This window comes from Magallana gigas, chromosome 4 (assembly GCF_963853765.1).
Source record: "Magallana gigas chromosome 4, xbMagGiga1.1, whole genome shotgun sequence".
In the NCBI taxonomy this organism is placed as follows: Eukaryota; Metazoa; Mollusca; class Bivalvia; order Ostreida; family Ostreidae; genus Magallana; species Magallana gigas.
In genome coordinates, this window is record NC_088856.1 from 44289636 (window position 1) to 44307056 (window position 17421).

The window sequence follows — 17421 nt, forward strand, 5'->3', positions numbered from 1 at the left end:
ACTTGAATCGTCTTTATTCAGCAAGTACCGTTGCCGGTATTGTTTTTACTTTAAACTTATTTTCCTAAATCCTTTTTCTGATAAATTGCTAAAAATACAGTTTCTAGAAACATTTCTGGTTAAACAAGCTGAAAGAACACAGTAATAATCTATCTTAAGATAAGACAGATGAAAGTCTGCAGTTCTGCACACATCTCACTGATTCGGTAATTACTTGTATTGTTTAATTTCTCATAAGTTTAGATAACTTGTGTTTGTGTTTCCTCACGCACTCTTAATATTAAGTAAAACGCTGTATTTACATGAACAAAATGAATCTGATATGCTCTTAAAAAAACACAATTCCTTGTTTTTATTCTTAATGTGGTCGAGTCTAATTATTTCAAATCTACCCTTTATCTACCCAATATATTTTTATGAAATATCTTGCATGAAGTTTTACTGTTATATCAATTGTTTTTTTTAGATAAAAAATTAACGGCCCCTATTTCCTATGTAGTCTTGAATGTTATCAAATTTTTAGAAGGCACTATGGGAATTAGTTGAAAATGCGCTAAATCTCACTTTTTCCGCAAATGCCCATGATTTTTTCGATGGATCGATTTAATGTTTAGAACTGGATCGTGAGGGGTTCAGCTCTGTCAGTATCTATATAGCTATGATTCACACCTGTTTTTTTTATGAATTAGAGAGGCACAACTTGGTGTGTATATTAAGCCCAAATCAAACAATTAAATGCTTTCTCTGGTGATTTATGCACAATATGAAGGTGGCAACATTGCAAAAAAAAAAATAAAATAAAATAAAAAAATAAATATAATTAACATAACACGCCCTAGTGGTTTATGTAATTTTTTTCTGCGAGGATCGCTACCATCATAACCCGAATGAATCATCAATGAAAGTATTTTGTTGTTTTTATTTACATCCTCATTTTAACAAATTTATGCATTGTTCGTAAAGAGTAGGTAAAATTAACTAAAACATTCTTAATGTACTTTAATATGTTAAATAAACGGAAAGGGTAAATCATCTTAAATGGGAGGTTGAGTCTGACATCATCAAGATTCTTTCGTGCAGTCCAGATTTTTCCTAGCTAGGTCGATTAATGTTTCGACCAATTGATAAACATAGCGTGTATATTTCAGTCCTGTCAGTTTCAACAGAGCTATGAATTACAATTAATTTTCTTTAGAAATAGAGGGAATCATACTTGGTTGATGTGATTATAAACAAAGAAGTTAACTCAATGTACAACTTAATAAAAACACCATTTCATGTTCCTATCGGCTGTGTTTTTTGTTAAAAAGAACGTTTTAAATATAAGTTTTCTTCTATTGCTATGTAAATATTTAAGTTTTGTTTTTAATTCTTTCCTTATGATGTCGATTTTGTTTATAATACTGTTGTATGTGTTTTAAAGGTGTTAAACAGTCAAAATCTTTAGTGGTCCGATTCAATGTAATGAACACGAGTGAATTTAAATATGCATAACATCACTATCTGGATGTTGGTTCCTGAGAATGATTCAGAAATGATGTAATTATACTCTTACACTTTTAAAAGAAATTAAAACTTCCTATTTCAAGTTATATTATATTTTAACAAAGAGCCAGAACAAAAATGGTCATGGAAAAGAACCAAATATTTAAAAGGAAAGAGTGATTTCTATTACCTCCTAATTATACATTGACATGATTTCTAAATATACGTTACAAACAAAAATTAGACGATAAACAAAATTGTACATTATGTTCATGCATGTTTTTTTTTAATACAAGATTCTTTAAGTCGCACGCATTATGCTTAAAAAAGTGAGAAACTGTTATCGTGCCAGTACCTACGGTGTCGCAAGAGTTCGGTACATTTTTCCAAACATGAGTCATATTTAGTGATAATGTATTACTAAAAATGTATGACATAATTACAACTCATATTTTTACTACCATATTTAAAATTATTGACTCGCTATTTTCTGCTATAATACTGATAAATCATGATAAAAAAAACCTGTATAATATTATAAACGTTGAACCTACTTCATATTTTTTATCTGAACTTATTTTTTAATTCGATTAGCATTAATTAATCAATAACTTTGTAATCATCAAGATATTTATTTTCTTGTAACCATTACTGAAGAACTTGAGAATATCAGACGGTTTCACGATCCCGTCCGAACCTTGGCTTCATTTTCACGATTATTTTAGTCGATAGGGCGGATTCATTAAATTATTTACGACTTTGATGAAGTGTGTAAGATTTACAAACTAGAGCAGAGCTCGTGGCAAAGCCACGAGTAGGTCTTCCGTTGTCGCTGCTGGTTGAAAATATATGTGATATGGTGTCAAACAATTATAATGACTAAACTTTCAGTTCTGCTTTTGTTATAAAAACGTGTTGTGATTGAAAGCCTGTATATAAAACGTGTTTTGAAAAAGAAAGGAAGAAAATGTTTTAGGAAAACTATTTGTTGAACACAGTTTGTGTAATCGTTTCAAAAATTCTTTAAAAAATGAGATGTTTAATGGCGAGTTAAATTTTCAAAGGGTAGCAAGCATTGTTATAAACAGTATGTACTCAAGATTCATATCAGGAATTGTATATTTTTTTAAAAAACCAAACCCGCCTACAAAACACGTAACCTTTTCTATGGGATAACTTCTTTATTTAAATCTTTATAAATTTTTGAAGACTATGTGCAAGTTTAGAATTATTACGTGCTGACAAAATTTAGTAATTTGTCAAAATTGATGGCTTCTCTGAACTTTTCTACAGGGAAATGTGTGTCGTCTGATATTATTTAATGATACGAGTAGACTTGGAAATTCAAAAAACATTCAGCTAAAAAAAAAATCAGCGGGAGAATTTATGCAAAAGCGAGCATCTAAATTTTACACCAGATGGTGCTGTTTCATAGAGACACTGCTATGTAGCTTGAATTAAATAACCTTATTTACAGAAATGAATATAACTTCTCTCGACAATGTAATAATATGCAAAATCCTTATTTTTATGTCAGTGGGTTGACTAATTAAATTGAAAAAAAAACTTCAATTGCGGTTGCATAATTGGAATTCTGGGAAGGAATTAGACAGTCCGTGTTAGAGAAATTCGAAGAAGTTATGAAACTGGTCACTTTCTATATCAAACTGTGCATTAATGTATTAAAGGACTATCATGGGTATCGTCTGTACCCACGGTCCGGAATCCGTATGTGCAGTCATACATTGTATGTACATCGATACACTTTTACCTCCCCACCTACAGCCATACAAATCAGGGTGCAACCGCATAGTATTTTGTTTTCCCTTGGACTGAAATGTCACATTTTCATTGGTTTAAACATAGCACGTGATTGCCTCATATATCTCTATATTTGTTCTGTGAGAAATAATATTAGGCAATATGGCCGTCATTGGTCGACGCTTCGCTTACTCATTTCGACATTTCATAGTATTTTATACATAAACTGCATGCTGTAAGTTCTTAAAGTATTTGGAGTTGTTGCCCTTTGAAATTCTTTAAAATTAGAGTAGTTGCCCTTAGAATATTGACGTCACATTGTTTTGTCTGGAGCAGAACAAAATGGCAGCGACGAAATTTGCTCAAATCTCTGCAGAGGAAAGGGAGAAAACATTTGAAATTAAATACCAACAAAACATTGTATTAGTAAACATGGGTAAAGCAAAGATTTTGAAAGAGTATTTGAAAGGTGAGATGAAAATTTTGAAGAGTTTAAATGAGTTAAATTGGACGAGATGTAAGACGTCTTGTACATGGCTTTGCGTAGATCATCGCTATTTGTGAATAAATATGTCGCTTGATAGTCCTCGAGAAAACAAAACACTTATTAGGTTAGTTACTGACTCACTACGGAAATATATTGGGTTGATCAATCTCATAGATGGCGAGGCGAAGCCTCGCCATCTATGAGATTGATCAACCCAATATATTTCCGTAGTGAGTCAGTAACTAACCTAATAAGTAATAATAGTTCTAGAAACTATTTATCTTGTATTTTAATATATTGGGTATTTATTGTTCAGCTAAAATTAGTATTCCACTGGCTGTAGCTAACCTTGTAAGTAAATTAAGTTGCATTACAACCTCATAATACACAACTTCAATTAGAAGTTTTTTTTTTATCAATTTTCATACAATTAGCAATAAATAAAATCCCCAATAACGCACATCTATCTCACTTAACGTAGCTCGCGAGTTTACTGACGTCACAATAGGATTTGGCGTACAGAGTTGACCGTCATAGCAAACTCATACATTTCTTTTGAAAATAACAAATGATCTTAAAAACATAAAATGAAATATTTTAAAAAGCTAAATTGCACACTTTATACAAACATTTATAATTATCAAGTGCGAAAAATTTAAAGATGTGACATACATTGTCGCATTTAGGTCTATAAGGTATGAGTGTGCGTTGGAACTATTTAATCTGATTTATGTTTAGACAAGTACATTGTAAAAAAAAATTGAACCATATGCATTAACTTTGGTCGTTCTGTATATTCAAATACTGATATAACTATTAAAATTATTTTGGCTTTAGCTAGTTATCCTATATGATTACAAACTTATCAATATGCCAATAGTTGTATGGTAATTGTTTTTGCAATGAATGCATGCTTGACTGATTTAGTTTCATGAAAAGAAAAGATTGAATTAACACAGACTGACCGAATAAATAAACCGGTGGGAAAACGAAACACGTTGAGGAGAAAATGTTACACATAAGGAGAAGTCACCAAAAATGTTTTTCGACAGATCTGGATATCTTTTCGCAAACTTTAAAAAAATCCAGCGCGAGCACTTGTCAGCGGGGCGGGAGGGGGGAGGGGGGGCGCAGCAATGAGTTCGCTTCCACACTGAAACGAACAACCCTGTAGAAAAAACTACAGAGTGATTAATATGTGGCCGATAGAACCTAATCTTAAGTTGTTTAAAACTCATGTGAATATTCTTTAATATAATCATCAAATGCCTCAATTCAGGACAATTCAGGACATTCTTTTATCGTGCTAGCACCTACCGCAAACATGTAACATGGAACTTTGATTATAATTTGACTTGGTTTTTAAACTACCTTGTACGCTATCGCTTAATCAAATCAATGCTTAATCAACAAAATAAATTTATCTTTTCATCTTAAACCTATATAATACCGGTAGTTGAAAACATAATAAAATATTTTATAGTTCTGTCCGTACAAAATATGAAACATGAACGCTTAATAAGGTATATGTAGAAGATCAAGAGCCGACCGCGGATCACTTGCCAACTCGCGCTGGATCTCCTCGGCCATGTGCGAGGGATGATCATCATTTAATATTTGTGTAGGGGGGGGGGGTGTTAAATTTTTTTAGATATACAAACCAACCATTAATTCATGTCTGACGATGTTTCCGATTTGGAGTAATATCGTTCATTAATATTCACTTACACTCAAATTTTTAATAAAATAAATACAAGATGGACAAACTTAATAATAAACATAAATTTAAAACAGTTCTTGTATTTACGGCTATATAAACTCAAACACGTTCATATTCATCTAAGTGTGCGTCGCGGTGTGCGAAACTTGTGTATTAGATAACCATTTACCGCTAGGTAGTGCAGCCGTGGCTGATCTCCTCGGCCGTGGACGAAGGATACATTACGTAAAGGCACAACGCACAGACACGCCGGCTCAGAACCCAGGAAGATTTGAAAAGTTTGCAGTATAATGACCATATTCTATCAAATAGACAGGGCTCGACATTAACGCTTGTCCGCTTGTCCGGTACCAGTTAAAAAAATATACGGACAAGTGAATATTGCTTGCCACTTGTCCGACTGGACAAGTGCATTTTTATGTAAAGAAGTCTCCAACATTTTAAAAAGTAAAGAAAGTTTTGTGATAAGTATATCGGTAGTCCCGTTATAAGTTTATCGATTAGTTATTTTGAATTTCGATCCCGACTTCAAATTGAAATGCAGCTAAGCCGCGACCATGGTGACCGGTTTTCTCGGCCGCGGGCAAGGGAGAGTTTCGTTAACTTGGCCAAATTGCCGCGTGAACTGGTCAACACATATTACTTTTTACCCTCATATTATGCAATACCTGAACACAAAAACAGTTTTATGAGATCAATAAAGTCACAAACAACATTTTTTGCAGCGACGCCCATATCGAAAAATTTACCGTTTTTAAGGGATCTAGACCCCTCATTTTAGGGGCTAGCCCCTTTTTTATGGTATCAAATGAAAGCTCTTAATATTCTGCACAACTTTTGTTCTATGTGTGACTAGAAAAAATATACAACTAACAAGAGGCCCAGGGGCCACATCGCTCACCTGAGCAACAATTGCCTTAATTCTGATCAAATTAGCATTACAGTATCAAAATATCTTGACAACTAAGTACAGTAGATCTTGCTAAAAAAAATAGAAAATCTGTCAATTTTTATCCACCTCTTTTTTTGGGTAAATACCAAGCCCCTTTTGTTGTTGTACCTGTAAGAAGATTTTTCTCTATTCCAATTTACCCCCCCCCCCCCTCCATTTCGTGGCCCCCCTTTTCTCTAGGGAATCATGGTTTCATCAAACTTAAATCTGCATAACCTGTGCTTTCACACTAAGTACTGAGTTTTGGACCGAAAACTTTCCCAGAATATTTTTAAAGATTTTTCTCTATATATTCCTATGTAAAAATTCAAACTGCCGTCACGGCCCAGCCCTATCACTAGGGACTGTGATTTTGCAAACTTGAATTTACACTATCCGAGGATGCCTCTACACAAGTTTAGGCTTTTCTGGCCAAATAGTTTTTAAAAAGAAGATATTAAAGATTTTCTCTATATATTCCTATGTAAAAATTCATCCCCCATTGTGGCCTCACCATACCCCATGACTATTATTTAAACAAACTTGAATCTTTACGATCTTGGGATGCTTCCACTTAAATTTGGGCTTTCCTGGCCTTATAGTTTTGAGAAGAAGATTTTTAAAGATTTTCTCTATATATAAAAATTTATCCCCCATTGTGGCCCCGCCCTACCCCCAGGGACCATGATTTGAACAAACTTGAATCTACATTATCTGAGGATGGTTACAATTTGAGCTTTCTTGGCCAAAAAGTTTTGAAAAGAAATTTTTTTAAAGATTTTCTCTATATATTCCTATATAAAAATTTATCCCCTAATTGTGGCCCCACCCTACCCCTGGGGACCATGATTTGAACAAACTTGAATCTACACTATCTGAGGATGCTTCCACTCAAATTTAAGCTTTTCTGGCCTTATAGTTTTTGAGAAGAAGATTTTAAAAAAAAAATTCGATATATTCCTATGTAAAACATGACCCCCCTCTTGTGGCCCCATCCTACCCCTGGGGACCATAATTTGAACAAACTTGAATCTACACTACCTGAGGATGCTTCCATTTTAATTTGAGCTTTTCTGGCCTGATAGTTTTTTAGAAGAAGATTTTTAAAGATTTTGTCTATATATTTCTATGCAAAACTTGATCCCCTAATTGTGGCCCCACCCTACCCCTGGGGACCATGATTTGAACAAACTTGAATCTACACTATCTGAGGATGCTTCCACTCAAATTTAAGCTTTTCTGACCTTATAGTTTTTGAGAAGAAGATTTTTAAAAAAAAATTCTGTATATTCCTATGTAAAACATGACCCCCCTCTTGTGGCCCCACCCTACCCCCGGGGACCATAATTTGAACAAACTTGAATCTACACTACCTGAGGATGCTTCCATTTTAATTTGAGCTTTTCTGGCCTGATAGTTTTTTAGAAGAAGGTTTTTAAAGATTTTGTCTATATATTTCTATGTAAAACTTGATCCCCTAATTGTGGCCCCACCCTAGCCCCGGAGACCATGATTTGAACAAACTTGAATCTACACTACCTGAGGAAGCTTCCACTTTTATTTGAGCTTTTCTGGCCTAATAATTTTTTAGAAGAAGATTTTTAAAGATTTTCTCTATATATTCCTATGTAAAACTTGATCCCCCCATTGTGGCCCCACCCTACCCCTGGGGACCATGATTTGAACAAACTTGAATCTACACTATCTGAGGATGCTTCCACTTTTATTTGAGCTTCTCTGGCCTAATAATGTTTTAGAAGAAGATTTTTAAAGATTTTCTCTATATATTCCTATGTAAAACTTGATCCCCCCATTGTGGCCCCACCCTACCCCTGGGGACCATGATTTGAACAAACTTGAATCTACACTACCTGAGGAGGCTCCCATTTTAATTTGAGCTTTTCTGGCCTGATAGTTTTTTAGAAGAAGATTTTTAAGGATTTTGTCTATATATTTCTATGTAAAACTTGATCCCCCCATTGTGGCCCCTCCCTACCCCTGGGGACCATAATTTGAACAAACTTGAATCTACACTACCTGAGGATGCCACCACACAAGTTTGAGCTTTTCAGGCCGAATAGTTTTTGAGAAGAAGATTTTTGAAAAATACCAACAAATTTTCAATAATTCTCAATTATCTCCCCTTTAAAGAGGGCGTGGCCCTTCATTTGAACAAACTTGAATCCCCTTCACCTAGTGGTGCTTTGTGCCAAATTTGGTTGAAATCTGCCCAGTGGTTCTTGAGAAGAAGATGAAAATGTGAAAAGTTTACAACGCCAACGCCGACAACGACGACAACGACGACAGACAACGGACAAATTGTGATCAGAAAAGCTCACTTGAGCCTTTGGCTCAGGTGAGCTAAAAAGTTATTGAGCAAATATATTAGCAAAATTTTACATTTTTGGAAACATAAAGGACTATATATGGTTTGAGCCTAAAATGGCCCCCTAAAATGAACATTGTCATTTTACTGTAATTCTTTGTTTTAATTATACAAATATACATTTGAAGTTTTTTCATAATTTTCATTTTGATTTTAGTGCCCACAATTTAAAAATATGACATCATAAAGTTTACCTTTTCTCGCCATTTTCTCATTTTTAGCATAAAATGGCTTGTTTTGAGGCAGTTTTTCTTTAAGGAAACATTGAGCGACTACTTGAACAAACAAAATATTTTCACCAAAGATGTATCTTTCCAATACTTATAAGTGACAAAAAGTTCGTTCTTGTTCAAAGAATCGCTCTATATTTCCCATTCGAAAAAAGATAAGAAAAATGTCAATTTTTGGTTGATTTTGATTGAATTATAAAAATAGCGTCACCTCTGACGTCATATACTGCCAGTGAGTGCATATAAATCAAATAAATAGGTGAAAAACATATTTCATGATAACTCTTTTATAAAATAACACAACAAATTAATGTACCTGAATCATTTTAAAAATAGCGAATTTTGGGGGCCAAATTTGACTAAAATCATATATAGTTCTTTCGATGTAATTTTTTAAGAAGTAAACATGGGTAAATCAAACATGTAAAACAAGGAGGACAACGTTCAAGATGTCTACATTAAAGATTTGTAAATTAAAACTACTTGCTACGAATCAACTCGGAGCCTTTGCAGGTACACGAGACCCACTTAAAAAATATTCAAAGGGGAATAACTCAAAACCGGAAGTAGCGATTTCACAATATTTTGTGCTATAGTAGGCTATTGCCATTTCCAATAAACCCTGAAAATTTGAATAAAATCTAATGACAATCAAGCGAGATATTACAGTTTAAAGAAATGTCTAGAAGAAAAAGAAGATGAAAAATAATAATGAAGAATTTCCAACAGAATCAGTACAAGGTCTTCCTTTGGAAACGGAGGACCTTAATGATTTTGGAATGTGTACATGTAGGATACATAAAGACTTATTGTAAAGCTTGAATACAGCGCACTGACGGTGTATTTATATGCATGCATAAGCTTTGGATTATGTGTAATGGACGGTTGAGAGTTATCGTAAACCGAAGGTGAAATATAAAAATCAAAACACGGAGTCAATCTTTGCATACTGCATGTTCTCTCTATGATACTAGACCTAGGTATTTGCTGTGGAATAGTCACACACAGATGAAAAGTGTCTGGATGTTATTTTTCAGGTGTGGGCATGCCCGAAATGTGTATAAGCAAAGGGGGGGGGGGGGGCTTAACAATTGTAGAAAAACATTCACAGTAGTTCGAAAAAAATGTGTGTAGAAGCGACCGGAAAGTAAAAATATCCCACATACACTAAAAAAAATACCTTTTTAAATTACTGGTATGTGAAATTTATCAATATTGGATGGGGATGAATATCATCTGATCCAGGGAAGGGGCGCTCTTTTCCATCAATAAAGTCGAATGGAAAAAATCTTTTGAACAGAAAGGGTGTTTTTGTAAAGGGCATGATCCCAGCAGTAGTAGAATTAAACTACTTTTTACTTATTGTGTTTATCTGTGAATATACAGGTTAAAGTCTAGTTACCGTGGTGAAAACTTCAAAAGAATAGTTCAGTGCTGCTACTATAATTGCATCAATAAGTTGACTTGTACAATGGATCATGATTAAACAAAATTGTATAATACGTTACCTCTGATATTGTTTTCAAAATTCATTACTAAAGTATGACATATTTAATAATGTCACAAAAATCTCATAATTTATGTTGTTTAAAGTAGATCCAGTGTTCTGTGACATCACACTTTTTTGTAAAACTTTGAATTCTTTAAAAATTGTGCAAGATAGTTTTATTTATTTTATGTGAATATAATCACATGGATGTAATTAGAATTATTGGTAGGTTAAAGATATTTTTGCACTTAATTTTATTCTAAATTTCCAAATTTTTATATATTTTATCTATGCAAAGGGGAAATAACTCTTTTTCTGACCTTTCTCTCAGTTGTATGTCTAAATGCTATAGTTTTTCTTATTCCAATGATTAATTTTAAAATATTTTTGTAATTTTAGTTTTCTGATAAAGTTGACATTAAAATTAAACAAGAAAAACAAATTTCTGCCTACAAGATTTTACTTTAAACAGAAAAAAATACATTTTTCTAATGCTAAAGTATGCTTTAGTTTATGTTTATCTGGCATCTCAAAAAGTGTGATGACATGTATATTTTTTCTAACAATTGATGACATTTAAGTCTATTAAGTCGAAATCAGTTCGGTTTTTCAACTTTCCTCAGAGAATTTTACGAGTATGGAGCTACCTTAAGAACAAAAGCTTCTAATATATTTTAGCTATTGATTGTTTATATGGAAAAGACTGTGTTTATGTAAATGAAATATGTTCACATAGAATATGCCACTAACTAGTTTCTCGTTGATATCCTAAAATAAACTGAAACTAAACAACCGCCATTTTTTGGAATAATCACTTTTCACTGGCAGACAACTGCGCTGACAGTAGAAATAACAACAAACCTTTGTTTCTGAAATAAATGAATAGCATAGATGCAAGCATATAACTACATGTATAGGCAGCAATGTGAAAAGATACTGATAACAAAGTGCTGTATTTTACGTTTATTAAACGACTCATTCACAGTAATAATTGTTGACGTTCCGTATGTGAAACACGACGTGATGATTTTCCTATTGAAAAAGCATCACTGTAAATGGGCAAAAAACTCTACTTAGAATAAGCGTATAGCCATAAAATTATAGATTTGAGAACTTTAAAATGTGTTTAATTCAATTATGTAAAAATCTAAAAATGTGCAAAAAATGTCATAAGCACCCTTTTTTCATGGGCGCAATCATTTATAAGAATCGCCGTAATATTGACCTTCACCCCACTCATCCCTGTATTTTAAAAACCTAATTGTATAACTGCTTTTTATATCATTTTCATAAATAATTCTTTTTATATAAGATAATTTTTTTTAAAATTTCAATTGCTAAATTGCTTTTTCTGCCTAAAAACCCTGAGTTTGTGTTCAATGAGTTGACACAGCTTCACAATGCAAGAATTTAATGAATTTCAAGTCATGCCTAGGTTTATCATTTCATGGCCTTTCTTTGCAAAAAATGACATCTGCCTTGCATTTTTTTATCAAATTGTGCCATATTGTATACTCTGATTAAAAAACACACAATGTTTACATTTTAGTAACTTAGGTATAATTGATACTCTCCCCTGAGAGATTCACAACAGTTACACATTAGTATTCTTGGCTATTGACATTGTCTACCAAGAGGTTTATATGGGTCAGACTCCCGAGATGATCACAATAAGTTCACATTAGTACCCTTCGCTGTTGATAAAGTCCCCTGACAATATCACAATAGTTACACATTTGTAAAGTAAGCAAATGATAAAGTCCTCTGTGATAATTGGAACAGTTACTCATTAGTACTAACCTTTACACCTTAGTGCCCTGAATACTGAGTGTCTTCTGAGAGGATTATAACAATTACACATTAGGACATTGCATGGGCTATAGATAAAGTCCACTAAGAGGATCATAATAGTTACACATTAGTAATAGTTACTCATGAGTACCCTAGGCTATAGGATTTATCCTTTGAGAGGATTACAACATTTATACATTAATACCCTATAGGCTATTGCCCTGCCCCTTAAGTTTCTTTGGGGCTACATGCATCATTCCACATTTTTAAATATTGGACATCTAGATTTGAAGGAGTTAAAACTTAAAAGTTAACACACAATGTAAAATCTGAGCGCATAATGACGGACGAAAACCAATTGCAATAGGTCTCCGGAGTCATTTTTGGTGACCTAATAAAGCTACTTTTGGAGATTCATGCAGGCTCTAGAAAGAATCATCGCAGAAAATATTTAGATAACTCTCTAATGCAGGTTATGTATTTTTTCTGCAATGCAAACTAACTTCATTCCAGCATGAATCACCAAAAATAGCATTTCTTTTTTTTAAATGAAATCTATAATTTCTACTCAAAATATAGTTTTTGACTAATATATCTCAAATCATGACAGTGCAAAAATCTACACTATACCTTTATCAATACTGTATGGACTGGACTGGTTTGAATGATTGTAATCGCATCTACAATATACAATTGTGTAAAAAGTAAACTTATACTACCAATTAGACTTCATTTCAAGGGTGTTATACAATCATACATAGACCATGACATCATTACTTCAACATTCTTCAACCTCTGTTACTGTTGTACTAAACAGTTTTAAAGTTAACAGTAGAACTCGGTTCAGTTATTACAGAGTCCTAGGGAGCAAAGGATTTACTTCGTTATACTTCGTTATATCTGTCTCACTTTCAAGATTTTTATCTAAATTAAAACTTTGATAGAACCCCCCCCCCCCCCCCCCAAAAAAAAAAAAAAAAAAAAAAAAAAAAACATAGGTAATCATAGATTACAAAGCTCACCAAGATGATGCATCATCTTTCTAAGAACAACTTGATCATAAAACATGAATTATGAAAATCATAGTTAATGATCTTATACTAAAATATAATACAATATCAAATCAACAGATCATATGCTATGATATATCATATGTTATTATATGATTGATTAATTCCTAGCTCTCTGATTGGCTCATACCAAACAATGTAGAAAAAACGGAATGTTATGTTCACCTGCACGTGAGGAGGTCAATATAACATTTGATTTTTGCTACATAGGACTAAAAATAGATTGGTGATTTCCAAACTGATATGATTCGTTATCGTTATTCTATGATCCAATGAAATTTCATGTTTCTCACTGCATTCAGTTGGATCATTTGCAGGCGAAACAAAATGGCACAATTTGCATCACTTGATGAAGAACAATTCGATATACTTCTTACCAATAAAGATGCCGACAATAATCAAAAGGCAACAAAATTGGCAGTTAAAACAATGCGAAGTTATTTAGGCAGCTGTGTCTGCCATGTATGATGTTTAATCATTTGAATTTCTCAACAAAACAGATTCATTGTATTAAACAGATATTACAAGGTTAAGAGGAATGACAGTGTTGAATTTAGAGCTCAGTGCTATATTATTATATAGATTTCATCGAAATAAGAATTTGTTTTCGGTTTGAAATAACACATACTTGTTTCCTTCAAGCCTTTGATGAGACTGCTTAAACACACTTTTTGTAGTTTCATGTTGTTTGATTTACTTTTAGTACCTTTATTACCTTTATCATTTATCACAGTGCCCTTTATATAATTGAGTTGTACTTTATATACGTGCCATCTAATTAGCAAACAAATTATGGGAAAGTGCAAGAACAGCTGATTTAAAGAAATGCACAAGAGCAAAATTAATATCAATTATATAAACGTGAAGGGTGTCAATCAAATTCGCAATGCAACTTTAAATGAAAACATGATCGCAAGTTATTCTACGAAAAATTACGCAAAAGCTAGGTTGCAAATGTTTTAATCCATTATCTTGTAATTTCGCAAGATAAATCGAAATATGATCAGTGCAGATATGTGGGTATAATGGCTATCTTTGTACTTCGACCTACTGATAGAATAAAAAATTCTCTTTATACAGGTGGACAGACGTGTCTTTATGATTGTTTTGCATGTCCACTTCACTGGAAAATATAATGCACATCTATCAGCTGAAAGATATGGGCAGGACATGAATTCTGCACAGACAGACAGACAGACAAGGTGATTCCAATATACCCCCTAAAATTCGTTTGCGGGGGCTATAACAAAGTCCTATTTAACAGGAAGTTGACGTCTGATTGGTAATAAAATATATACCACGATATGACATGCCTAAAAAAATAGTGTGTTAAAATGTCAAGCATCTGCGATAAATAGTTGCTGAGAAATCTGTGACGAAAATGGTTTAATAATTCTGGCTTGAAATAAACAAAGTCATATTTAACAGGAAGTTGACGTTTTATTGGTACAAAAATATATCCCACAATATGGCATGCCTAAACAAACAGTGTTTTAAAATTTCAAGCATCTGCTATAAATAGTTGGAGAAATCTTTAACGAAAATTTGTTTAAAAATTTTGGCTAAAACAAAAAATCTGTCATTTAACAGGAAGTTGATGTCCGATTGGTACAAAAATATATCCCAAGATATGGCATGCCTAATTCAAAAAGTTTGTTAGAACTTCAAGCATATGCGATAAACGCTTGCTGAGAAAAATGCGACAGAAATGTTTGTTACGGACAGTCAGACGGACAGTCAGACACAAAAGGGTAAAACAGTTTACCCCCTTCTCCTTCGGAACTGGGGTATAAAAATCTCAACTAGCTTTTAAGGCTGCAACCAAAGAATCAAAACTAAACAGGAAGGGAGAATTTCACATTACCCTACTATTGAAAAGAATGACTTAAAACTGATGTACCAATCATCTGATTTAGAAAACAACTTAAAACTCCTGGAGAATTTTTTGTAAATGTTGTTCTTTATTTTGGCGGTAAAGGTCGTAAAAATTTACAACAGTTCAGGATCTCAGATTTCAGCGCTGGGCATGATGCGGATAAGAATCTTTACATATACATGGACAAGGACGAACTCAGGTAAAACCATCATCTGGAAGCCAACACAGCTGAAGGAAGAATGTACGCAATGCCAGGTTTGTAAGCTATTTATAATAACATTTTTCTAGATATAAGAACCTATAGATGAATAGAAGTTAATTAAGTATCAGAATTTGGTCATTTATATATACATTTAGGCCATATTTACGATTTATTATGGTAGTACTCCTAATACATTATACATAAAATATTCAATGTCTTCTAAAAGTTCTCAAAATTTACATGATATTTTATAGATGATGATACAGTGAAATAGTTCATGAAGTACAAAAGGCATTTAAATCCAAAGTGTGATAGATTTTTCAAAGGCCACAAAGAACATTTAATGTAAATTCACATATTTGGTACTATAACATACCTCTGGGACACAATACTCTAGGAAACATGATGTCAAGGATACCTGAAAAAGCAGGCTTATCGCATAGGTACACTAATCATTCAACACTGGTACACACCCTGGACTCAACAGGTTTGTTTGCAGGTCGACACATTATGTGCATCACGGGGCACCGAGCAGAGTCCAGTCTTAAAACCTACTCTGTTCAGATTAAACGAGATTAAACGCAGGATGTCGGATAAAATATCAAAAACTCTCCGTGCTGAAACTTGTGTGAAAGAGGTAAAGGAAGGAGACCAATAACCCGAAAATTTCAGCACTAATTTTGATGTGTCAGAAGTGGAACTGAAGGTGTCATCAAATTCTTAGTATGACCATGTTTTGACTGATTTGTTGGACGATGACTTTAATAGTGTTTTGAGTAGTTTGATTTACTCATGGAATCATATAATAAAACAAGTGAAAAGCTGTCAATGTGACAGCAAACCGGGTTTTCTTTTATGTGAACTGTATCCATAATCCATGTCAACCCGAATCCAGTGAAATGGAGTCACCTATATGCAATATTTTGACAAAAAATGTTCAAAAGCCGGTACTTTTTTCATAAATAATCAGAAATCAATATCCTAGCAATATGCACACCTCTGATATATGTACAATAAATCTGCAAAAGAACAACTTCCTATCTTGAAAACTGTAGGAGGAGTTATCCGTACAATGTGGGTACCCTATATGCAATATCTTGCCAAAAAAATGACTATTTAAAGTTCAAAAGCTGGTATTTTTTTCATAAATTATCGGCAATCAAAATCCTAGCAATATGCACACCTCTGATATATACATGTACAATTGATCTGCAAAAGAACAATTTCCTATCTTGAAAACTGTAGGAGGAGTTATCCGTACTATAAGGGTACCCTATATGCAATATTTTGCCAAAAGATGACTAAGTTCAAAAGCTGGTATTTTTTTCATAAATTGACAGAAATCAAAATCTTAGCAATATGCACACCTCTGATATATGTACAATTGATCTGCAAAAGAACAACTTCCTATCTTGAAAACTGTAGGAGGAGTCAGTGATTTTGCATGGCGGTAACGCCATGCAGAGAATTTCCCCCGCCATGCATCACACAGTGCCGCCATGCTTCCCGCTATGCATGTTTTTTTCAAAGCAAAATTCTTTTTCCAATTATTACACATCTTAACTGTAATTAGTAGATATAAAATTGTCGTTTCTCCGTTCAAACTTCAGAAAACCACTTGCACCCGCAGCGAGGGCAGTTAACTTGGACATCGATCTCAGCAAGGGTGCACACGTGGTTTACTGTTAAAGGACTTAGCTTATGATTGAAATATATCAAAACTGATTTTATAAATTGGTGATTAATGCATAAATAGAGACGTGATTACTTCTTGTTTTAATATAATATGCATTTTTTGTCATCTCCGTCATTATCGAATGTTGTGGATTTACATGTTCACTCGATGGTGTTACAGTGGTCACAACATTTGTTGACAAGCCAATCGTGTTAAATCGTTCGTGTAACGTGGGTGATCGTGCGTGTAACGTGCGGGATCGTGCGTGTATCAGGAAAATTGGTTTGCGTTTTTTACCGTGCGTGTTCGTGCGTGATC

The 17421-nt window shown here is 33.4% G+C and overlaps 1 long non-coding RNA gene across 1 annotated transcript in view; it reads right to left on the minus strand.

The window, feature by feature from the left end:
- Positions 1–17421, minus strand: part of LOC136274841 (uncharacterized) — a 45191-nt gene that overhangs the window by 14580 nt on the left and 13190 nt on the right. The window contains exon 2 of the long non-coding RNA XR_010713266.1: positions 12911–12960. This is a non-coding gene — a long non-coding RNA (uncharacterized lncRNA). The remainder of the gene's footprint in view (positions 1–12910; positions 12961–17421) is intronic.